The sequence below is a fragment of the Osmerus eperlanus genome, chromosome 21, assembly GCF_963692335.1.
Source record: "Osmerus eperlanus chromosome 21, fOsmEpe2.1, whole genome shotgun sequence".
NCBI classification, from domain to species: Eukaryota; Metazoa; Chordata; class Actinopteri; order Osmeriformes; family Osmeridae; genus Osmerus; species Osmerus eperlanus.
This window is the reverse complement of record NC_085038.1, coordinates 13838083-13859502: the sequence shown is the minus strand read 5'-3', so window position 1 is coordinate 13859502 and position 21420 is coordinate 13838083. Positions and strand designations below refer to the sequence as shown.

Sequence of the window (21420 nt, the reverse complement as noted above, 5' to 3'; positions counted from 1 at the left end):
TAAAATATTGTGCCCCCATCTCAGTGTCAAAACGCGTGGAGTAAGGCAGTGATTTAACAGTGTCTGTAAACTTCACCTTCACAAATTGTGTGCCCTCCACGATCCTGGTCCCAGGCCACATCCTCCTTGTAATGGGCGAAATTGCCCTCACACCCCAGTCCAACAGCTTCTTTAACCCTCACGCTCTCCTCATTGTCTATGCAACCTGAACTTATCCTTCCTTATTATGAAAAGTTGTCAGAAGACCGCTGTGGGTCACAAGGAACCGGAGACAGTGCGGGGTCTTGTAATAGACAACACAGACGTTGCCGTGTCTAACAAAAAGGCAGAGACAGCGCAATAACCCTCACGCTCTCCTCATTGTCTATGCAACCTGAACTTATCCTTCGCGCTGTCTCCGGGTCATTGTGACCCACAGCGTTGTATATTACACCCCCTTCGCGCTGTCTCGGGGGTCGTTGTGACCCACAGCGTGGGAATGAAAGGTTTCACTTTATTTATTTTTGTATTATGAAAAGTTGTCAGAAGACCGCTGTGGGTCACAAGGAACCGGAGACAGTGTGGGGTCTTGTAATAGACAACACAGACGTTGCCGTGTCTAACAAAAAGGCAGAGACAGCGTGATAAACAAGTATCTCCCTGGTGGTCTAGTGGCAAGGCTGTGGGGCTTTCAGCTCCGTGGCCTGGGTTCGCTTCACGGTCAGTGCAAATATGATTTCATTTTTATTTCGACGGATAATGTTTCACTTCACAATTTTTGTATTACGAAAGGTTGTCAGCACAAGAGTGGCGTAACAGACTAGGTATGGTGAGTCACAGCGCAGACTAGGATACAGCGCGAGAGTGTACTAATAGGCTAGGCAGACAAGGCTAGAAATAAAAGGTTTCACTTAATTTATTTTTTATTATGAAAAAGTTGTCACAACGTCAGTTTGCTTCACCACAACCCCGAAACGGCACGAGAGTGGCGTCATAGACTAGGCAGACAACGCGAGGAATAAAATCAAATGTTTCACTTTATTTTTGTATCATGAAAAGTTGTCACACCACGCATGACACCGTGCTTCACAACGACCCGCAGACAGCACTAGGGATAGAACCTCCAGCCCGCCGTCCTGATACATCACCTATACATCCCATGCATGTGGTGGTGGTAGCGTTAGCAGCGCTGTGGCTTGAGCAAAGCCCTCTTCTGCACTCGACTGAGTTGTTCAGTCTTCTGCACACACTCCCGCAGGTCGTCCAGGGTCAACGGGAACCTCTCCTTGGCCGAAGCCCAGCTCGGTGGGGCATGTGGGGCAGTATACATGCGAACAGGATTTGCAGACAGGCCTCTTACACCCACGACAAACGGTGAACGTTTTACGGTCCTTCTTCACCGGGCAGACTTGACATCTCTTCCTCTTACTGGCAGGGACCGGCGAGGTCGGTCCTGCCGAAGAGGAGGCGGCGGCGGCTGCTGCTGCTGTGCCATCCTCTCCGGGTCGCCGTTGAGGAGGTGGATCGCGACAGCTGGCCATCCGTAGATCTTTCACAACCGCGGCAGCAGCTCCCGTGCGGGGCAGACATCGTCTTCTTTCGATCAGCGGAGTCACAAGGGCCCTTCTGAGCTGCTCGAGGAAAAACCTCCTCTTGTTGCGCTTACGCGGCATCCAGTTGGGGTTGACCACTCTCCATATCACAAAGGCGTTGTAGGAGGAGACGTCAACGATGTTGCTGAAGATGACGAGGGGCCAGCGGGCCGTCTTCCTTTTACAGTTGTAGGCCGTGATGACCTTATCCAGATTGTCGACTCCTCCTTTGTTCAAATTGTAATCCAGGACGATGGTCGGTTTGCCGTCGTTTCTGTCACTGATTTCAGCGTCTGTGTGGCGTGTGCTCATGAGTAAAACTTTCTTATTTTTCTTCGCAAGGTAGGAAACCAGAGTGGTGGTGGGAGTGAAGGCGAACTGCGACGACAGCAACCGTCGCGTCTTCGTCGTCAGCAGCTCGGACGGGAGCTCGGCCCTGTTCTTTCGCACGGTGCCAACCACGGTCATGTTTCTCGTCGCCATGAGCTCTCGTCCGAGTTCGTAAGAGGTGAAGAAATTGTCACACGTGACATTGCGATCCTTCAGGCCCTCTGTCACGTCGAGCACGACGCGCACCCCTGGTTCCTCTCCGGGACTCAGTCCATCTGCTTCCCGATGTAGATTTGCATCTTCCAAGCGTAGCTTGATTTTGCATCGCACGTGACCCACGACTTGATGCCGTATTTCGCCGGTTTGCTTGGCATGTACTGCTTGAAAGGACACCGTCCTCTGAATGCGAGCAGTTGTTCATCCACGGTCACTTCGGGCCCTGGGTCGTAGAGGCGTGGTAATCTCTCTACCCACATATCCCAGACCTCTCTTATCGCCGCCAACTTGTCCGTCGCGCGTCTCGCCACTCGTGTCCCACGGTCGTCAAATCGTATCGACGTCGAATAGGTGTAGAAGAGTTTCAGCTGCATGGTAGCGCGGAAAATCGCTCTGCCGCTTTGCGCGTCCCATAGACTGGCGGCCGCTTCGCGTCGGGATTTGTACACCCCTGCCAGCCTGTCCGTCTCCGTCCCTTTCTTTCTCTTCTCCCCCCGTCTATGTCACCCGCAAGGTGAAGCCACCTTTTAATGAAGGCTTCCACCTCCTGGTCTGTCGCATTTCTAGTTAGGCGGTTGTTTCTGACTGTCCCTAAAAATAGAAAATATTGTTAAGTCTCAGATGGATTACACCAAGAGATGATGGCTGAAGATACCATGCAACAGCTGACAGAGGATGTATCATTGGGTGTGCTCAAGCCTTCGGCGAGAGCACAACCTTTGTTCTCTCACATATATATTATTATTTATTATTGTTTATTTTCGCCCCCCTAAAACTCAGTCAATATTTGGCCTACATAGACAAAGTAGGTGTCAAAAGTTTCGTCTTGGTAGCGATTGAGTTGCTTCTATTGGAATTTACGTTCCGTTGCATGGTTTAGGCTGAAGTTAAGTTTTTGTGGCGAAAAGTGAAGCTAACGGTGGCTAATTTGCTAGCCACAGTCACTGACGTTACTAACGTCACTAACGTCACGAAAACACGCGTGACTACCTTTGGCAGAACATTCGTTTCGCATCTGTTAACTTGGGGGATAGCTAGGCTAACTATAGCTTTACTGCAAGGCAGCTGCAGAAACGCCACAAGCAAAGAGGCCAGGGTGATAACTATTTACTCATTTTACTTTGTGATATGACACACAATTGTGATGTGTAATGTACAGTATAAGCTGATATTATTAAGGAAGTACATCTACTTTCGTAAACAGTAGTCTACTATTTCACTGAAGTATTAGCATCATGACATTAGCCTGTGTTGCCCGGGCAACACATACTACAGTGGTCTATGATGTAGCGTTATCTGTTTTCAATCGTTAAAATAAACATTCCTTACATATACATTTTCGTTGTAGGATTTATTCTGACATTAGTAAACGATTTGTTGGTGAAATTACCATTACCTGTGGTTTCAAACCAGTGTAGCTCACTGCAACGCTGTAGCTTACGCGAGACACGACAAAAACATCTAACTTACACAGCTGTTTAGGAAGTCAAACGGCGACAGAACATGTTCGGCACTCCCCTTACTTAAATCAAAAGTCTATCTAACTACTAACCTGAACTTCATTGCCACAGCCTAAACGTTGTCAATCTGTTCATGAAAATAATTAATTTCATCTTAAACCGTACAACGGAACGTTAAATCCAATTCAACCAACGCAATCGCTACCAAGACGAACACAGCAGTAGTCTAGTACTGTACCGTAGTAGTACAATTTACCGGGGCAGCTTCTCCACACAGGGCTATATCGCATTTTGCGTTGTTACTGACAATGATCGCTACCAGTGAGCTTTTTATAAATGAGCGATTTTCCACTAAATAAATGTCAAGCTTATTTACGTTTTGGGGGGCATATTTTCAGTTAGCAGATGGTACTGTTTGAATCGCGATTCCATCTTCTACTGCCGGGTAACGTCGTAGAATAATCTTCAAAGGGGGTTCTTTATTAATGAATGAATGCAATGAGTAGGCTACATGCCTGAAAATATCACGAGAAGGGAAAAACTTAAAATGACGTTTAAGTCATAGAGATTAGGTCCATTTTTACACCGGTCTGCCAAATTTATTCGTTTTTATTCAACGATGAGGCTGCCTCTTGCAGGGGAAATGAGAAGACATCTATTTCATTCTACACTTCACTCGTATTTTCAGTTGTAAATGAGCAGCAAAAAAAATGCTTTTAAATCTATTTAATCTTTATAAATAATAAGTATGCATTTTCATATAAAATATACAGAAATCAGTTGTAAAAATGTCATTCAAAAACGGACCCCTGTGCAACCGACGCAAGCAAGCACACCCTACAATTTCCCCAGAAATTGTACCCTCTCTAGTTATGATAGCTACTTTTCTTGCAAAACGTCTTGGTTCATTGTACAGTAGCTCTAGTCTAACTGTCCAAAAGTAGCTTGCTACTCTAGAGCTACTTGACTAGCTAGAGCTGTAGCCTTCACCTGTCCAAAAGTAGCTTCAGCTGTTTTGTATTTTCTGTATCCTTAAAGAGACGACACCACTAGTGTGTAGGCATCCGATTTAGAGCTAGCTAGTGCTATCGATAAGATTGTTAGCTACAGTACTGTACAAATTAAGACGATACAGAACTGTACAACGTCTCAATTTAGCCGAATTAGAAAACCAGTGCCAACTCAAATTGGCTAGAAATTAATATACATTTATGTTCGATATGGCTATTTCACATTGGATAAACATACAAATACATAGATAGCAGAGCTAAAGTTTGTATTAAAACATATTTACCTCAAATTCTGTCCTTCGGGTGGCCCACATTCACAGGAGTGCGCTAAATTACTCTAAACTAGCCAACTACACAAAAAACACCATTAAAAACACAATAACAAAGAACTATACTATCAACACTAAAACTTAAGTTGAAGATATATTTACACGAATTGATTATCACACGGTATTATAGCTATAAATTAAGGATGCAGGATCAAAAAGTTTTGCTGTCTCTCAACGACTTCTTCACTCAACAACAGGGTTCACGTCACGAGCGGTGACGTCCGCGAGAGATGTGCTGTAATAGGCTATATGGAACATTTCTAGAGACGCAGCTGGTGCTTGGATAGGCTGGATCCAGCTTAGATGTTTTGTTTCAGTGATGGTACATCACCAAATTATTTATTACTAATGTATTACTTCGCTCAAATGCAAGTTATTGGTACCATACATAAACAATTGATTTAATACTGTACAGTTTCCACAGTGACAGTAGGCTATAGCTCGAGCAAGTCACATCACAGAATGACACACAAACGAAAATATCCGTTCGGAATTTAGATGGTTAGGTTATGACCAACGAATGACGTTCTGGAACCCCCCGAAAGTTTTAAACATAATGTCATATCATAACCAACCAGGGACGTTCCTGGGACGTTCCTGGAACGTCCCGAATGTCCCCCGAAATGTTTTAACATAATGTCGTATCATAACCAACCAGGGACGTTCCTGGAACGTCACAAATGTCCCCCGAAAGTTTTTAAGATAATGTCATATCATAACCAACCATGGACGTTCCTGGAACGTCCCGAATGTCCCCGAAATTTTTTAACATAACGTCGTATCATAACCAACCACGGACGTTCCTGGAACGTCCCCTGAAAGTTTAAAAATAAATGTCTATAACTGACTAAATTGTGACCTTTTAGGAACTTTAATAACGTCCTAAGGACGTCTTAAGGATAACGTCACGGTATAACCTATAGGGGACCAAATAGGAACGTCACGAACGTCCCCAGGACGTCCCTTGTTAGCTGGGTGCCTCTTGCAGGGGAAATGAGAAGACATCCATTTCATTCTACACTTCACTCGTATTTTCAGTTGTAAATGAGCAGCAAAAAAAAATGCTTTTAAATCTATGTAATCTTTATAAATAATAAGTATGCATTTTTATATAAAATACAGAAATATCATTTGTAAAAATGTCATTAAAAAACGGACCCCTGTCCAACCGACGCAAGCAAGCACACCCTACAATTTCCCCAGAAATTGTACCCTCTCTAGTTTCATTTGCAATACTGTATTTTAGATTCCCCTCATACGAGCATCTGATGGCGTTTTGGAACCTGATCGATCGGTCGATCAGGTTCAGGATCAGGTTCCCCCCCCCTTTTCCCCCCCCCCCTTTGAGTGACCTCAAAGGGGGGGGGGCTGTGAGTGAGTGAGTGAGTGAGAGAGAGAGAGAGAGAGAGAGAGAGAGAACTGGCTGACAGTCAGCGGCCGAGGTGAAAAATGGGAAGGCAATCGGAATGAGTTTTTTATCGCCGTGTCAGCCCACACCGACACGGAGTCGACTGGCTGGAAGGCGCATACGATAAACACGTAGGGATCTTAATCGAGAAAAAGCGATCCGTGAAATGGAGAAATTGCGGCGATAAAAGAAAAGCCAAGCGGGCGGGCCGAGCCCCTCTGCGGCCCGTGGCGTTTCCGCGCCTTTTTTTCCCGATAAGGATGCGGTTCGCCGCGGTTCGCCGCCGCGGACGGGTGAGTCAGGGCCAACGGAGGGGTTGGGGGTAGGCCGTTTGGGCCGTTTCAAATCGGCACTCTGGTTCCCCTTCAGCACGCACAAGCCTTTCGCCTTTTACTAAAGACTTCCGTGGAGGGGAACGCCGACGAGTGGAACGTGGTATTTTTGGGAGGCTTTGCCCGAGGGAGGGCAGAGCCTGATGGACGTGTGACAAAAGCAGGGTAAGGTTGGCTTTGGGGTTGCGTGCGTGCAAGGCAGGTTTTGTTTTTGCATCTTCTGTTGCCGTTTCAATTCTGTTGCCTTTTCCTTTGATTTCCTCTTCCGTCCCCGCTTCTTCTGCGGCTTTTGGCCTTGGCTTTCCGCTTCCGTCCCTGCTTGGCTTTGGGGTTAGGTGCGTGCGTGCGTGCGTGCGTGCGTGCGTGCGTGCGTGCGTGCGGGTAAGGCTTTTGTCTTTGCTTCTTCTGTAGCCGTTTCAATTCTGTTGCCTTTTGGCCTGGGCTTTCCGCTTCCGTCCCCGCTTCCTCTGCGGCTTCTGGCCTGGGCTTTCCGCTTCCGTAGTTTCGGCCGTTCTTGGTGTGGCGACCGAGTGGCCCAGCCGGTGCACGGAGGGTCCGCGCGCGGGGGGCGTCCGATAATGCGGTCATCGCTTCTCGGCCTTTTGGCTAAGATCAAGTGTAGTATCTGTTCTTATCAGTTTAATATCTGATATGTCCTCCATGCGAGGACAACATATTAAACGGATTTTTGCAACAGGGAGTCGGAACAGGGGCTCGCTCCGTCCGCTCCGCGCATCGCCCCGGTATTGCAGCGTCTCCGGGAAGGGTGCACTCTTTCTAAGCGTGTCAAAGAGAAAAGCTAGTGGAAAAAAACGGGGTGAAAAGGGGGTGTGGGCGGAGCCCTGTCGGCCGGTGGCGTTTTCCCGCCCTTTTAGATATAAAAAAAAAAAAACAAAAAAAAAAAAAAAAAAAGTGAGGTGAGTGACCTCAAAGGGGGGGGGGGGGGGGGCTGTGAGTGAGTGAGTGAGTGAGTGAGTGAGTGAGTGAGTGAGTGCGTGCGTGAGTGAGAGAGAGAGAGAGAGAGAGAGAGAGAGAGAGAGAGAGAGAGAGAGAGAGAGAGAGAGAGAGAGAGAGAACTGGCTGACAGTCAGCGGCCGAGGTGAAAAATGGGAAGGCAATCGGAATGAGTTTTTTATCGCCGTGTCAGCCCACACCGACACGGAGTCGACTGGCTGGAAGGCGCATACGATAAACACGTAGGGATCTTAATCGAGAAAAAGCGATCCGTGAAATGGAGAAATTGCGGCGATAAAAGAAAAGCCAAGCGGGCGGGCCGAGCCCCTCTGCGGCCCGTGGCGTTTCCGCGCCTTTTTTTCCCGATAAGGATGCGGTTCGCCGCGGTTCGCCGCCGCGGACGGGTGAGTCAGGGCCAACGGAGGGGTTGGGGGTAGGCCGTTTGGGCCGTTTCAAATCGGCACTCTGGTTCCCCTTCAGCACGCACAAGCCTTTCGCCTTTTACTAAAGACTTCCGTGGAGGGGAACGCCGACGAGTGGAACGTGGTATTTTTGGGAGGCTTTGCCCGAGGGAGGGCAGAGCCTGATGGACGTGTGACAAAAGCAGGGTAAGGTTGGCTTTGGGGTTGAGTGCGTGCAAGGCAGGTTTTGTTTTTGCATCTTCTGTAGCCGTTTCAATTCTGTTGCCTTTTCCTTTGATTTCCTCTTCCGTCCCCGCTTCTTCTGCGGCTTTTGGCCTGGGCTTTCCGCTTCCGTCCCTGCTTGGCTTTGGGGTTAGGTGCGTGCGTGCGTGCGGGTAAGGCTTTTGTCTTTGCTTCTTCTGTAGCCGTTTCAATTCTGTTGCCTTTTCCTTTGATTTCCTCTTCCGTCCCCGCTTCTTCTGCGGCTTTTGGCCTGGGCTTTCCGCTTCCGTCCCTGCTTGGCTTTGGGGTTAGGTGCGTGCGTGCGTGCGGGTAAGGCTTTTGTCTTTGCTTCTTCTGTAGCCGTTTCAATTCTGTTGCCTTTTCCTTTGATTTCCTCTTCCGTCCCCGCTTCTTCTGCGGCTTTTGGCCTGGGCTTTCCGCTTCCGTCCCCGCTTCCTCTGCGGCTTTTGGCCTGGGCTTTCCGCTTCCGTCCCCGCTTCCTCTGCGGCTTCTGGCCTGGGCTTTCCGCTTCCGTAGTTTCGGCCGTTCTTGGTGTGGCGACCGAGTGGCCCAGCCGGTGCACGGAGGGTCCGCGCGCGGGGGGCGTCCGATAATGCGGTCATCGCTTCTCGGCCTTTTGGCTAAGATCAAGTGTAGTATCTGTTCTTATCAGTTTAATATCTGATATGTCCTCCATGCGAGGACAACATATTAAACGGATTTTTGCAACAGGGAGTCGGAACAGGGGCTCGCTCCGTCCGCTCCGCGCATCGCCCCGGTATTGCAGCGTCTCCGGGAAGGGTGCACTCTTTCTAAGCGTGTCAAAGAGAAAAGCTAGTGGAAAAAAACGGGGTGAAAAGGGGGTGTGGGCGGAGCCCTGTCGGCCGGTGGCGTTTTCCCGCCCTTTTAGATATAAAAAAAAAAAAACAAAAAAAAAAAAAAAAAAAGTGAGGTGAGTGACCTCAAAGGGGGGGGGGGGGGGGGGCTGTGAGTGAGTGAGTGAGTGAGTGAGTGAGTGAGTGAGTGAGTGAGTGCGTGCGTGAGTGAGAGAGAGAGAGAGAGAGAGAGAGAGAGAGAGAGAGAGAGAGAGAGAGAGAGAGAGAGAGAGAGAGAGAGAACTGGCTGACAGTCAGCGGCCGAGGTGAAAAATGGGAAGGCAATCGGAATGAGTTTTTTATCGCCGTGTCAGCCCACACCGACACGGAGTCGACTGGCTGGAAGGCGCATACGATAAACACGTAGGGATCTTAATCGAGAAAAAGCGATCCGTGAAATGGAGAAATTGCGGCGATAAAAGAAAAGCCAAGCGGGCGGGCCGAGCCCCTCTGCGGCCCGTGGCGTTTCCGCGCCTTTTTTTCCCGATAAGGATGCGGTTCGCCGCGGTTCGCCGCCGCGGACGGGTGAGTCAGGGCCAACGGAGGGGTTGGGGGTAGGCCGTTTGGGCCGTTTCAAATCGGCACTCTGGTTCCCCTTCAGCACGCACAAGCCTTTCGCCTTTTACTAAAGACTTCCGTGGAGGGGAACGCCGACGAGTGGAACGTGGTATTTTTGGGAGGCTTTGCCCGAGGGAGGGCAGAGCCTGATGGACGTGTGACAAAAGCAGGGTAAGGTTGGCTTTGGGGTTGAGTGCGTGCAAGGCAGGTTTTGTTTTTGCATCTTCTGTAGCCGTTTCAATTCTGTTGCCTTTTCCTTTGATTTCCTCTTCCGTCCCCGCTTCTTCTGCGGCTTTTGGCCTGGGCTTTCCGCTTCCGTCCCTGCTTGGCTTTGGGGTTAGGTGCGTGCGTGCGTGCGGGTAAGGCTTTTGTCTTTGCTTCTTCTGTAGCCGTTTCAATTCTGTTGCCTTTTCCTTTGATTTCCTCTTCCGTCCCCGCTTCTTCTGCGGCTTTTGGCCTGGGCTTTCCGCTTCCGTCCCTGCTTGGCTTTGGGGTTAGGTGCGTGCGTGCGTGCGGGTAAGGCTTTTGTCTTTGCTTCTTCTGTAGCCGTTTCAATTCTGTTGCCTTTTCCTTTGATTTCCTCTTCCGTCCCCGCTTCTTCTGCGGCTTTTGGCCTGGGCTTTCCGCTTCCGTCCCCGCTTCCTCTGCGGCTTTTGGCCTGGGCTTTCCGCTTCCGTCCCCGCTTCCTCTGCGGCTTCTGGCCTGGGCTTTCCGCTTCCGTAGTTTCGGCCGTTCTTGGTGTGGCGACCGAGTGGCCCAGCCGGTGCACGGAGGGTCCGCGCGCGGGGGGCGTCCGATAATGCGGTCATCGCTTCTCGGCCTTTTGGCTAAGATCAAGTGTAGTATCTGTTCTTATCAGTTTAATATCTGATATGTCCTCCATGCGAGGACAACATATTAAACGGATTTTTGCAACAGGGAGTCGGAACAGGGGCTCGCTCCGTCCGCTCCGCGCATCGCCCCGGTATTGCAGCGTCTCCGGGAAGGGTGCACTCTTTCTAAGCGTGTCAAAGAGAAAAGCTAGTGGAAAAAAACGGGGTGAAAAGGGGGTGTGGGCGGAGCCCTGTCGGCCGGTGGCGTTTTCCCGCCCTTTTAGATATAAAAAAAAAAAAACAAAAAAAAAAAAAAAAAAAGTGAGGTGAGTGACCTCAAAGGGGGGGGGGGGGGGGGGCTGTGAGTGAGTGAGTGAGTGAGTGAGTGAGTGAGTGAGTGAGTGAGTGCGTGCGTGAGTGAGAGAGAGAGAGAGAGAGAGAGAGAGAGAGAGAGAGAGAGAGAGAGAGAGAGAGAGAGAGAGAGAGAGAACTGGCTGACAGTCAGCGGCCGAGGTGAAAAATGGGAAGGCAATCGGAATGAGTTTTTTATCGCCGTGTCAGCCCACACCGACACGGAGTCGACTGGCTGGAAGGCGCATACGATAAACACGTAGGGATCTTAATCGAGAAAAAGCGATCCGTGAAATGGAGAAATTGCGGCGATAAAAGAAAAGCCAAGCGGGCGGGCCGAGCCCCTCTGCGGCCCGTGGCGTTTCCGCGCCTTTTTTTCCCGATAAGGATGCGGTTCGCCGCGGTTCGCCGCCGCGGACGGGTGAGTCAGGGCCAACGGAGGGGTTGGGGGTAGGCCGTTTGGGCCGTTTCAAATCGGCACTCTGGTTCCCCTTCAGCACGCACAAGCCTTTCGCCTTTTACTAAAGACTTCCGTGGAGGGGAACGCCGACGAGTGGAACGTGGTATTTTTGGGAGGCTTTGCCCGAGGGAGGGCAGAGCCTGATGGACGTGTGACAAAAGCAGGGTAAGGTTGGCTTTGGGGTTGAGTGCGTGCAAGGCAGGTTTTGTTTTTGCATCTTCTGTAGCCGTTTCAATTCTGTTGCCTTTTCCTTTGATTTCCTCTTCCGTCCCCGCTTCTTCTGCGGCTTTTGGCCTGGGCTTTCCGCTTCCGTCCCTGCTTGGCTTTGGGGTTAGGTGCGTGCGTGCGTGCGGGTAAGGCTTTTGTCTTTGCTTCTTCTGTAGCCGTTTCAATTCTGTTGCCTTTTCCTTTGATTTCCTCTTCCGTCCCCGCTTCTTCTGCGGCTTTTGGCCTGGGCTTTCCGCTTCCGTCCCTGCTTGGCTTTGGGGTTAGGTGCGTGCGTGCGTGCGGGTAAGGCTTTTGTCTTTGCTTCTTCTGTAGCCGTTTCAATTCTGTTGCCTTTTCCTTTGATTTCCTCTTCCGTCCCCGCTTCTTCTGCGGCTTTTGGCCTGGGCTTTCCGCTTCCGTCCCCGCTTCCTCTGCGGCTTTTGGCCTGGGCTTTCCGCTTCCGTCCCCGCTTCCTCTGCGGCTTCTGGCCTGGGCTTTCCGCTTCCGTAGTTTCGGCCGTTCTTGGTGTGGCGACCGAGTGGCCCAGCCGGTGCACGGAGGGTCCGCGCGCGGGGGGCGTCCGATAATGCGGTCATCGCTTCTCGGCCTTTTGGCTAAGATCAAGTGTAGTATCTGTTCTTATCAGTTTAATATCTGATATGTCCTCCATGCGAGGACAACATATTAAACGGATTTTTGCAACAGGGAGTCGGAACAGGGGCTCGCTCCGTCCGCTCCGCGCATCGCCCCGGTATTGCAGCGTCTCCGGGAAGGGTGCACTCTTTCTAAGCGTGTCAAAGAGAAAAGCTAGTGGAAAAAAACGGGGTGAAAAGGGGGTGTGGGCGGAGCCCTGTCGGCCGGTGGCGTTTTCCCGCCCTTTTAGATATAAAAAAAAAAAAACAAAAAAAAAAAAAAAAAAAGTGAGGTGAGTGACCTCAAAGGGGGGGGGGGGGGGGGGCTGTGAGTGAGTGAGTGAGTGAGTGAGTGAGTGAGTGAGTGAGTGAGTGCGTGCGTGAGTGAGAGAGAGAGAGAGAGAGAGAGAGAGAGAGAGAGAGAGAGAGAGAGAGAGAGAGAGAGAGAGAGAGAGAACTGGCTGACAGTCAGCGGCCGAGGTGAAAAATGGGAAGGCAATCGGAATGAGTTTTTTATCGCCGTGTCAGCCCACACCGACACGGAGTCGACTGGCTGGAAGGCGCATACGATAAACACGTAGGGATCTTAATCGAGAAAAAGCGATCCGTGAAATGGAGAAATTGCGGCGATAAAAGAAAAGCCAAGCGGGCGGGCCGAGCCCCTCTGCGGCCCGTGGCGTTTCCGCGCCTTTTTTTCCCGATAAGGATGCGGTTCGCCGCGGTTCGCCGCCGCGGACGGGTGAGTCAGGGCCAACGGAGGGGTTGGGGGTAGGCCGTTTGGGCCGTTTCAAATCGGCACTCTGGTTCCCCTTCAGCACGCACAAGCCTTTCGCCTTTTACTAAAGACTTCCGTGGAGGGGAACGCCGACGAGTGGAACGTGGTATTTTTGGGAGGCTTTGCCCGAGGGAGGGCAGAGCCTGATGGACGTGTGACAAAAGCAGGGTAAGGTTGGCTTTGGGGTTGAGTGCGTGCAAGGCAGGTTTTGTTTTTGCATCTTCTGTAGCCGTTTCAATTCTGTTGCCTTTTCCTTTGATTTCCTCTTCCGTCCCCGCTTCTTCTGCGGCTTTTGGCCTGGGCTTTCCGCTTCCGTCCCTGCTTGGCTTTGGGGTTAGGTGCGTGCGTGCGTGCGGGTAAGGCTTTTGTCTTTGCTTCTTCTGTAGCCGTTTCAATTCTGTTGCCTTTTCCTTTGATTTCCTCTTCCGTCCCCGCTTCTTCTGCGGCTTTTGGCCTGGGCTTTCCGCTTCCGTCCCTGCTTGGCTTTGGGGTTAGGTGCGTGCGTGCGTGCGGGTAAGGCTTTTGTCTTTGCTTCTTCTGTAGCCGTTTCAATTCTGTTGCCTTTTCCTTTGATTTCCTCTTCCGTCCCCGCTTCTTCTGCGGCTTTTGGCCTGGGCTTTCCGCTTCCGTCCCCGCTTCCTCTGCGGCTTTTGGCCTGGGCTTTCCGCTTCCGTCCCCGCTTCCTCTGCGGCTTCTGGCCTGGGCTTTCCGCTTCCGTAGTTTCGGCCGTTCTTGGTGTGGCGACCGAGTGGCCCAGCCGGTGCACGGAGGGTCCGCGCGCGGGGGGCGTCCGATAATGCGGTCATCGCTTCTCGGCCTTTTGGCTAAGATCAAGTGTAGTATCTGTTCTTATCAGTTTAATATCTGATATGTCCTCCATGCGAGGACAACATATTAAACGGATTTTTGCAACAGGGAGTCGGAACAGGGGCTCGCTCCGTCCGCTCCGCGCATCGCCCCGGTATTGCAGCGTCTCCGGGAAGGGTGCACTCTTTCTAAGCGTGTCAAAGAGAAAAGCTAGTGGAAAAAAACGGGGTGAAAAGGGGGTGTGGGCGGAGCCCTGTCGGCCGGTGGCGTTTTCCCGCCCTTTTAGATATAAAAAAAAAAAAACAAAAAAAAAAAAAAAAAAAGTGAGGTGAGTGACCTCAAAGGGGGGGGGGGGGGGGGGCTGTGAGTGAGTGAGTGAGTGAGTGAGTGAGTGAGTGAGTGAGTGCGTGCGTGAGTGAGAGAGAGAGAGAGAGAGAGAGAGAGAGAGAGAGAGAGAGAGAGAGAGAGAGAGAGAGAGAGAGAACTGGCTGACAGTCAGCGGCCGAGGTGAAAAATGGGAAGGCAATCGGAATGAGTTTTTTATCGCCGTGTCAGCCCACACCGACACGGAGTCGACTGGCTGGAAGGCGCATACGATAAACACGTAGGGATCTTAATCGAGAAAAAGCGATCCGTGAAATGGAGAAATTGCGGCGATAAAAGAAAAGCCAAGCGGGCGGGCCGAGCCCCTCTGCGGCCCGTGGCGTTTCCGCGCCTTTTTTTCCCGATAAGGATGCGGTTCGCCGCGGTTCGCCGCCGCGGACGGGTGAGTCAGGGCCAACGGAGGGGTTGGGGGTAGGCCGTTTGGGCCGTTTCAAATCGGCACTCTGGTTCCCCTTCAGCACGCACAAGCCTTTCGCCTTTTACTAAAGACTTCCGTGGAGGGGAACGCCGACGAGTGGAACGTGGTATTTTTGGGAGGCTTTGCCCGAGGGAGGGCAGAGCCTGATGGACGTGTGACAAAAGCAGGGTAAGGTTGGCTTTGGGGTTGAGTGCGTGCAAGGCAGGTTTTGTTTTTGCATCTTCTGTAGCCGTTTCAATTCTGTTGCCTTTTCCTTTGATTTCCTCTTCCGTCCCCGCTTCTTCTGCGGCTTTTGGCCTGGGCTTTCCGCTTCCGTCCCTGCTTGGCTTTGGGGTTAGGTGCGTGCGTGCGTGCGGGTAAGGCTTTTGTCTTTGCTTCTTCTGTAGCCGTTTCAATTCTGTTGCCTTTTCCTTTGATTTCCTCTTCCGTCCCCGCTTCTTCTGCGGCTTTTGGCCTGGGCTTTCCGCTTCCGTCCCTGCTTGGCTTTGGGGTTAGGTGCGTGCGTGCGTGCGGGTAAGGCTTTTGTCTTTGCTTCTTCTGTAGCCGTTTCAATTCTGTTGCCTTTTCCTTTGATTTCCTCTTCCGTCCCCGCTTCTTCTGCGGCTTTTGGCCTGGGCTTTCCGCTTCCGTCCCTGCTTGGCTTTGGGGTTAGGTGCGTGCGTGCGTGCGGGTAAGGCTTTTGTCTTTGCTTCTTCTGTAGCCGTTTCAATTCTGTTGCCTTTTCCTTTGATTTCCTCTTCCGTCCCCGCTTCTTCTGCGGCTTTTGGCCTGGGCTTTCCGCTTCCGTCCCCGCTTCCTCTGCGGCTTTTGGCCTGGGCTTTCCGCTTCCGTCCCCGCTTCCTCTGCGGCTTCTGGCCTGGGCTTTCCGCTTCCGTAGTTTCGGCCGTTCTTGGTGTGGCGACCGAGTGGCCCAGCCGGTGCACGGAGGGTCCGCGCGCGGGGGGCGTCCGATAATGCGGTCATCGCTTCTCGGCCTTTTGGCTAAGATCAAGTGTAGTATCTGTTCTTATCAGTTTAATATCTGATATGTCCTCCATGCGAGGACAACATATTAAACGGATTTTTGCAACAGGGAGTCGGAACAGGGGCTCGCTCCGTCCGCTCCGCGCATCGCCCCGGTATTGCAGCGTCTCCGGGAAGGGTGCACTCTTTCTAAGCGTGTCAAAGAGAAAAGCTAGTGGAAAAAAACGGGGTGAAAAGGGGGTGTGGGCGGAGCCCTGTCGGCCGGTGGCGTTTTCCCGCCCTTTTAGATATAAAAAAAAAAAAACAAAAAAAAAAAAAAAAAAAGTGAGGTGAGTGACCTCAAAGGGGGGGGGGGGGGGGGGGGCTGTGAGTGAGTGAGTGAGTGAGTGAGTGAGTGAGTGAGTGAGTGCGTGCGTGAGTGAGAGAGAGAGGAGAGAGAGAGAGAGAGAGAGAGAGAGAGAGAGAGAGAGAGAGAGAGAGAGAGAGAGAACTGGCTGACAGTCAGCGGCCGAGGTGAAAAATGGGAAGGCAATCGGAATGAGTTTTTTATCGCCGTGTCAGCCCACACCGACACGGAGTCGACTGGCTGGAAGGCGCATACGATAAACACGTAGGGATCTTAATCGAGAAAAAGCGATCCGTGAAATGGAGAAATTGCGGCGATAAAAGAAAAGCCAAGCGGGCGGGCCGAGCCCCTCTGCGGCCCGTGGCGTTTCCGCGCCTTTTTTTCCCGATAAGGATGCGGTTCGCCGCGGTTCGCCGCCGCGGACGGGTGAGTCAGGGCCAACGGAGGGGTTGGGGGTAGGCCGTTTGGGCCGTTTCAAATCGGCACTCTGGTTCCCCTTCAGCACGCACAAGCCTTTCGCCTTTTACTAAAGACTTCCGTGGAGGGGAACGCCGACGAGTGGAACGTGGTATTTTTGGGAGGCTTTGCCCGAGGGAGGGCAGAGCCTGATGGACGTGTGACAAAAGCAGGGTAAGGTTGGCTTTGGGGTTGAGTGCGTGCAAGGCAGGTTTTGTTTTTGCATCTTCTGTAGCCGTTTCAATTCTGTTGCCTTTTCCTTTGATTTCCTCTTCCGTCCCCGCTTCTTCTGCGGCTTTTGGCCTGGGCTTTCCGCTTCCGTCCCTGCTTGGCTTTGGGGTTAGGTGCGTGCGTGCGTGCGGGTAAGGCTTTTGTCTTTGCTTCTTCTGTAGCCGTTTCAATTCTGTTGCCTTTTCCTTTGATTTCCTCTTCCGTCCCCGCTTCTTCTGCGGCTTTTGGCCTGGGCTTTCCGCTTCCGTCCCTGCTTGGCTTTGGGGTTAGGTGCGTGCGTGCGTGCGGGTAAGGCTTTTGTCTTTGCTTCTTCTGTAGCCGTTTCAATTCTGTTGCCTTTTCCTTTGATTTCCTCTTCCGTCCCCGCTTCTTCTGCGGCTTTTGGCCTGGGCTTTCCGCTTCCGTCCCCGCTTCCTCTGCGGCTTTTGGCCTGGGCTTTCCGCTTCCGTCCCCGCTTCCTCTGCGGCTTCTGGCCTGGGCTTTCCGCTTCCGTAGTTTCGGCCGTTCTTGGTGTGGCGACCGAGTGGCCCAGCCGGTGCACGGAGGGTCCGCGCGCGGGGGGCGTCCGATAATGCGGTCATCGCTTCTCGGCCTTTTGGCTAAGATCAAGTGTAGTATCTGTTCTTATCAGTTTAATATCTGATATGTCCTCCATGCGAGGACAACATATTAAACGGATTTTTGCAACAGGGAGTCGGAACAGGGGCTCGCTCCGTCCGCTCCGCGCATCGCCCCGGTATTGCAGCGTCTCCGGGAAGGGTGCACTCTTTCTAAGCGTGTCAAAGAGAAAAGCTAGTGGAAAAAAACGGGGTGAAAAGGGGGTGTGGGCGGAGCCCTGTCGGCCGGTGGCGTTTTCCCGCCCTTTTAGATATAAAAAAAAAAAAACAAAAAAAAAAAAAAAAAAAGTGAGGTGAGTGACCTCAAAGGGGGGGGGGGGGGGGGCTGTGAGTGAGTGAGTGAGTGAGTGAGTGAGTGAGTGAGTGAGTGCGTGCGTGAGTGAGAGAGAGAGAGAGAGAGAGAGAGAGAGAGAGAGAGAGAGAGAGAGAGAGAGAGAGAGAGAGAGAGAACTGGCTGACAGTCAGCGGCCGAGGTGAAAAATGGGAAGGCAATCGGAATGAGTTTTTTATCGCCGTGTCAGCCCACACCGACACGGAGTCGACTGGCTGGAAGGCGCATACGATAAACACGTAGGGATCTTAATCGAGAAAAAGCGATCCGTGAAATGGAGAAATTGCGGCGATAAAAGAAAAGCCAAGCGGGCGGGCCGAGCCCCTCTGCGGCCCGTGGCGTTTCCGCGCCTTTTTTTCCCGATAAGGATGCGGTTCGCCGCGGTTCGCCGCCGCGGACGGGTGAGTCAGGGCCAACGGAGGGGTTGGGGGTAGGCCGTTTGGGCCGTTTCAAATCGGCACTCTGGTTCCCCTTCAGCACGCACAAGCCTTTCGCCTTTTACTAAAGACTTCCGTGGAGGGGAACGCCGACGAGTGGAACGTGGTATTTTTGGGAGGCTTTGCCCGAGGGAGGGCAGAGCCTGATGGACGTGTGACAAAAGCAGGGTAAGGTTGGCTTTGGGGTTGAGTGCGTGCAAGGCAGGTTTTGTTTTTGCATCTTCTGTAGCCGTTTCAATTCTGTTGCCTTTTCCTTTGATTTCCTCTTCCGTCCCCGCTTCTTCTGCGGCTTTTGGCCTGGGCTTTCCGCTTCCGTCCCTGCTTGGCTTTGGGGTTAGGTGCGTGCGTGCGTGCGGGTAAGGCTTTTGTCTTTGCTTCTTCTGTAGCCGTTTCAATTCTGTTGCCTTTTCCTTTGATTTCCTCTTCCGTCCCCGCTTCTTCTGCGGCTTTTGGCCTGGGCTTTCCGCTTCCGTCCCTGCTTGGCTTTGGGGTTAGGTGCGTGCGTGCGTGCGTGCGTGCGTGCGTGCGTGCGTGCGTGCGGGTAAGGCTTTTGTCTTTGCTTCTTCTGTAGCCGTTTCAATTCTGTTGCCTTTTGGCCTGGGCTTTCCGCTTCCGTCCCCGCTTCCTCTGCGGCTTCTGGCCTGGGCTTTCCGCTTCCGTAGTTTCGGCCGTTCTTGGTGTGGCGACCGAGTGGCCCAGCCGGTGCACGGAGGGTCCGCGCGCGGGGGGCGTCCGATAATGCGGTCATCGCTTCTCGGCCTTTTGGCTAAGATCAAGTGTAGTATCTGTTCTTATCAGTTTAATATCTGATATGTCCTCCATGCGAGGACAACATATTAAACGGATTTTTGCAACAGGGAGTAGGAACAGGGGCTCGCTCCGTCCGCTCCGCGCATCGCCCCGGTATTGCAGCGTCTCCGGGAAGGGTGCACTCTTTCTAAGCGTGTCAAAGAGAAAAGCTAGTGGAAAAAAACGGGGGTGAAAAGGGGGTGTGGGCGGAGCCCTGTCGGCCGGTGGCGTTTTCCCGCCCTTTTAGATATAAAAAAAAAAAAAAAAAAAAAAAAAAAAAAAAGTGAGGTGAGTGACCTCAAAGGGGGGGGGGGGGGGGGCTGTGAGTGAGTGAGTGAGTGAGTGAGTGAGTGAGTGAGTGAGTGAGTGCGTGCAGTGAGTGAGAGAGAGAGAGAGAGAGAGAGAGAGAGAGAGGAGATGAGAGAGAGAGAGAGAGAGAGAGAGAGAGAGAGAGAACTGGCTGACAGTCAGCGGCCGAGGTGAAAATGGGAAGGCAATCGGAATGAGTTTTTATCGCCGTGTCAGCCCACACCGACACGAGTCGACTGGCTGGAAGGCGCATACGATAAACACGTAGGGATCTTAATCGAGAAAAAGCGATCCGTGAAATGGAGAAATTGCGGCGATAAAAGAAAAGCCAAGCGGGCGGGCCGAGCCCCTCTGCGGCCCGTGGCGTTTCCGCGCCTTTTTTTCCCGATAAGGATGCGGTTCGCCGCGGTTCGCCGCCGCGGACGGGTGAGTCAGGGCCAACGGAGGGGTTGGGGGTAGGCCCGTTTGGGCCGTTTCAAATCGGCACTCTGGTTCCCCTTCAGCACGCACAAGCCTTTCGCCTTTTACTAAAGACTTCCGTGGAGGGGAACGCCGACGAGTGGAACGTGGTATTTTTGGGAGGCTTTGCCCGAGGGAGGGCAGAGCCTGATGGACGTGTGACAAAAGCAGGGTAAGGTTGGCTTTGGGGTTGAGTGCGTGCAAGGCAGGTTTTGTTTTGCATCTTCTGTAGCCGTTTCAATTCTGTTGCCTTTTCCTTTGATTTCCTCTTCCGTCCCCGCTTCTTCTGCGGCTTTTGGCCTGGCTTTCCGCTTCCGTCCCTGCTTGGCTTTGGGGTTAGGTGCGTGCGTGCGTGCGGGTAAGGCTTTTGTCTTTGCTTCTTCTGTAGCCGTTTCAATTCTGTTGCCTTTTCCTTTGATTTCCTCTTCCGTCCCCGCTTCTTCTGCGGCTTTTGGCCTGGGCTTTCCGCTTCCGTCCCTGCTTGGCTTTGGGGTTAGGTGCGTGCGTGCGTGCGGGTAAGCTTTTGTCTTTGCTTCTTCTGTAGCCGTTTCAATTCTGTTGCCTTTTCCTTTGATTTCCTCTTCCGTCCCGCTTCTTCTGCGGCTTTTGGCCTGGGCTTTCCGCTTCCGTCCCCGCTTCCTCTGCGGCTTTTGGCCTGGGCTTTCCGCTTCCGTCCCCGCTTCCTCTGCGGCTTCTGGCCTGGGCTTTCCGCTTCCGTAGTTTCGGCCGTTCTTGGTGTGGCGACCGAGTGGCCCAGCCGGTGCACGGAGGGTCCGCGCGCGGGGGGCGTCCGATAATGCGGTCATCGCTTCTCGGCCTTTTGGCTAAGATCAAGTGTAGTATCTGTTCTTATCAGTTTAATATCTGATATGTCCTCCATGCGAGGACAACATATTAAACGGATTTTTGCAACAGGGAGTCGGAACAGGGGCTCGCTCCGTCCGCTCCGCGCATCGCCCCGGTATTGCAGCGTCTCCGGGAAGGGTGCACTCTTTCTAAGCGTGTCAAAGAGAAAAGCTAGTGGAAAAAAACGGGGTGAAAAGGGGGTGTGGGCGGAGCCCTGTCGGCGGTGGCGTTTTCCCGCCCTTTTAGATATAAAAAAAAAAAACAAAAAAAAAAAAAAAAAAAGTGAGGTGAGTGACCTCAAAGGGGGGGGGGGGGGGGGCTGTGAGTGAGTGAGTGAGTGAGTGAGTGAGTGAGTGAGTGAGTGAGTGCGTGCGTGAGTGAGAGAGAGAGAGAGAGAGGAGAGAGAGAGAGAGAGAGAGAGAGAGAGAGAGAGGAGAGGAGAGAGAGAGAACTGGCTGACAGTCAGCGGCCGAGGTGAAAAATGGGAAGGCAATCGGAATGAGTTTTTTATCGCCGTGTCAGCCCCACACCGACACGGAGTCGACTGGCTGGAAGGCCATACGATAAACACGTAGGGATCTTAATCGAGAAAAAGCGATCCGTGAAATGGAGAAATTGCGGCGATAAAAGAAAAGCCAAGCGGGCGGGCCGAGCCCCTCTGCGGCCCGTGGCGTTTCCGCGCCTTTTTTTCCCGATAAGGGATGCGGTTCGCCCGCGGTTCGCCGCCGCGGACGGGTGAGTCAGGGCCAACGGAGGGGTTGGGGGTAGGCCGTTTGGCCGTTTCAAATCGGCACTCTGGTTCCCCTTCAGCACGCACAAGCCTTTCGCCTTTTACTAAAGACTTCCGTGGAGGGGAACGCCGACGAGTGGAACGGTGGTATTTTGGGAGGCTTTGCCCGAGGGAGGGCAGAGCCTGATGGACGTGTGACAAAAGCAGGGTAAGGTTGGCTTTGGGGTTGAGTGCGTGCAAGGCAGGTTTTGTTTTTGCATCTTCTGTAGCCGTTTCAATTCTGTTGCCTTTTCCTTTGATTTCCTCTCCGTCCCCGCTTCTTCTGCGGCTTTTGGCCTGGGCTTTCCGCTTCCGTCCCTGCTTGGCTTTGGGGTTAGGTGCGTGCGTGCGTTGC

The 21420-nt window shown here is 52.4% G+C and overlaps 19 non-coding genes across 19 annotated transcripts; all 19 read left to right on the top strand.

The window, feature by feature from the left end:
• Nucleotides 1–6673: 6673 nt before the first annotated feature.
• On the top strand, nucleotides 6674–6791 carry LOC134008011 (U5 spliceosomal RNA). Its single transcript, XR_009928119.1, has one exon. It is a non-coding gene; the product is annotated as a U5 spliceosomal RNA (small nuclear RNA).
• Nucleotides 6792–7242: 451 nt separating this feature from the next.
• Nucleotides 7243–7433, top strand: LOC134008000 (U2 spliceosomal RNA). The gene has a single exon (XR_009928110.1). It is a non-coding gene; the product is annotated as a U2 spliceosomal RNA (small nuclear RNA).
• Nucleotides 7434–8070: 637 nt separating this feature from the next.
• Nucleotides 8071–8188, top strand: LOC134008010 (U5 spliceosomal RNA). The gene has a single exon (XR_009928118.1). It is a non-coding gene; the product is annotated as a U5 spliceosomal RNA (small nuclear RNA).
• A 666-nt stretch (nucleotides 8189–8854) lies between these two features.
• Nucleotides 8855–9045, top strand: LOC134007999 (U2 spliceosomal RNA). Its single transcript, XR_009928109.1, has one exon. It is a non-coding gene; the product is annotated as a U2 spliceosomal RNA (small nuclear RNA).
• Nucleotides 9046–9689: 644 nt separating this feature from the next.
• LOC134008008 (U5 spliceosomal RNA) lies at nucleotides 9690–9807 on the top strand. The gene has a single exon (XR_009928117.1). It is a non-coding gene; the product is annotated as a U5 spliceosomal RNA (small nuclear RNA).
• A 666-nt stretch (nucleotides 9808–10473) lies between these two features.
• Nucleotides 10474–10664, top strand: LOC134007998 (U2 spliceosomal RNA). Its single transcript, XR_009928108.1, has one exon. It is a non-coding gene; the product is annotated as a U2 spliceosomal RNA (small nuclear RNA).
• A 642-nt stretch (nucleotides 10665–11306) lies between these two features.
• LOC134008007 (U5 spliceosomal RNA) lies at nucleotides 11307–11424 on the top strand. The gene has a single exon (XR_009928116.1). It is a non-coding gene; the product is annotated as a U5 spliceosomal RNA (small nuclear RNA).
• A 666-nt stretch (nucleotides 11425–12090) lies between these two features.
• On the top strand, nucleotides 12091–12281 carry LOC134007997 (U2 spliceosomal RNA). The gene has a single exon (XR_009928107.1). It is a non-coding gene; the product is annotated as a U2 spliceosomal RNA (small nuclear RNA).
• Nucleotides 12282–12923: 642 nt separating this feature from the next.
• Nucleotides 12924–13041, top strand: LOC134008006 (U5 spliceosomal RNA). The gene has a single exon (XR_009928115.1). It is a non-coding gene; the product is annotated as a U5 spliceosomal RNA (small nuclear RNA).
• Nucleotides 13042–13707: 666 nt separating this feature from the next.
• Nucleotides 13708–13898, top strand: LOC134007996 (U2 spliceosomal RNA). The gene has a single exon (XR_009928106.1). It is a non-coding gene; the product is annotated as a U2 spliceosomal RNA (small nuclear RNA).
• Nucleotides 13899–14532: 634 nt separating this feature from the next.
• LOC134008005 (U5 spliceosomal RNA) lies at nucleotides 14533–14650 on the top strand. The gene has a single exon (XR_009928114.1). It is a non-coding gene; the product is annotated as a U5 spliceosomal RNA (small nuclear RNA).
• Nucleotides 14651–15473: 823 nt separating this feature from the next.
• LOC134007995 (U2 spliceosomal RNA) lies at nucleotides 15474–15664 on the top strand. The gene has a single exon (XR_009928105.1). It is a non-coding gene; the product is annotated as a U2 spliceosomal RNA (small nuclear RNA).
• A 639-nt stretch (nucleotides 15665–16303) lies between these two features.
• Nucleotides 16304–16421, top strand: LOC134008004 (U5 spliceosomal RNA). Its single transcript, XR_009928113.1, has one exon. It is a non-coding gene; the product is annotated as a U5 spliceosomal RNA (small nuclear RNA).
• Nucleotides 16422–17087: 666 nt separating this feature from the next.
• On the top strand, nucleotides 17088–17278 carry LOC134007994 (U2 spliceosomal RNA). The gene has a single exon (XR_009928104.1). It is a non-coding gene; the product is annotated as a U2 spliceosomal RNA (small nuclear RNA).
• Nucleotides 17279–17913: 635 nt separating this feature from the next.
• Nucleotides 17914–18031, top strand: LOC134008003 (U5 spliceosomal RNA). Its single transcript, XR_009928112.1, has one exon. It is a non-coding gene; the product is annotated as a U5 spliceosomal RNA (small nuclear RNA).
• A 608-nt stretch (nucleotides 18032–18639) lies between these two features.
• LOC134007991 (U2 spliceosomal RNA) lies at nucleotides 18640–18830 on the top strand. Its single transcript, XR_009928102.1, has one exon. It is a non-coding gene; the product is annotated as a U2 spliceosomal RNA (small nuclear RNA).
• Nucleotides 18831–19474: 644 nt separating this feature from the next.
• LOC134008002 (U5 spliceosomal RNA) lies at nucleotides 19475–19592 on the top strand. The gene has a single exon (XR_009928111.1). It is a non-coding gene; the product is annotated as a U5 spliceosomal RNA (small nuclear RNA).
• Nucleotides 19593–20254: 662 nt separating this feature from the next.
• Nucleotides 20255–20445, top strand: LOC134007992 (U2 spliceosomal RNA). Its single transcript, XR_009928103.1, has one exon. It is a non-coding gene; the product is annotated as a U2 spliceosomal RNA (small nuclear RNA).
• A 641-nt stretch (nucleotides 20446–21086) lies between these two features.
• On the top strand, nucleotides 21087–21205 carry LOC134008012 (U5 spliceosomal RNA). The gene has a single exon (XR_009928120.1). It is a non-coding gene; the product is annotated as a U5 spliceosomal RNA (small nuclear RNA).
• Nucleotides 21206–21420: the final 215 nt, after the last annotated feature.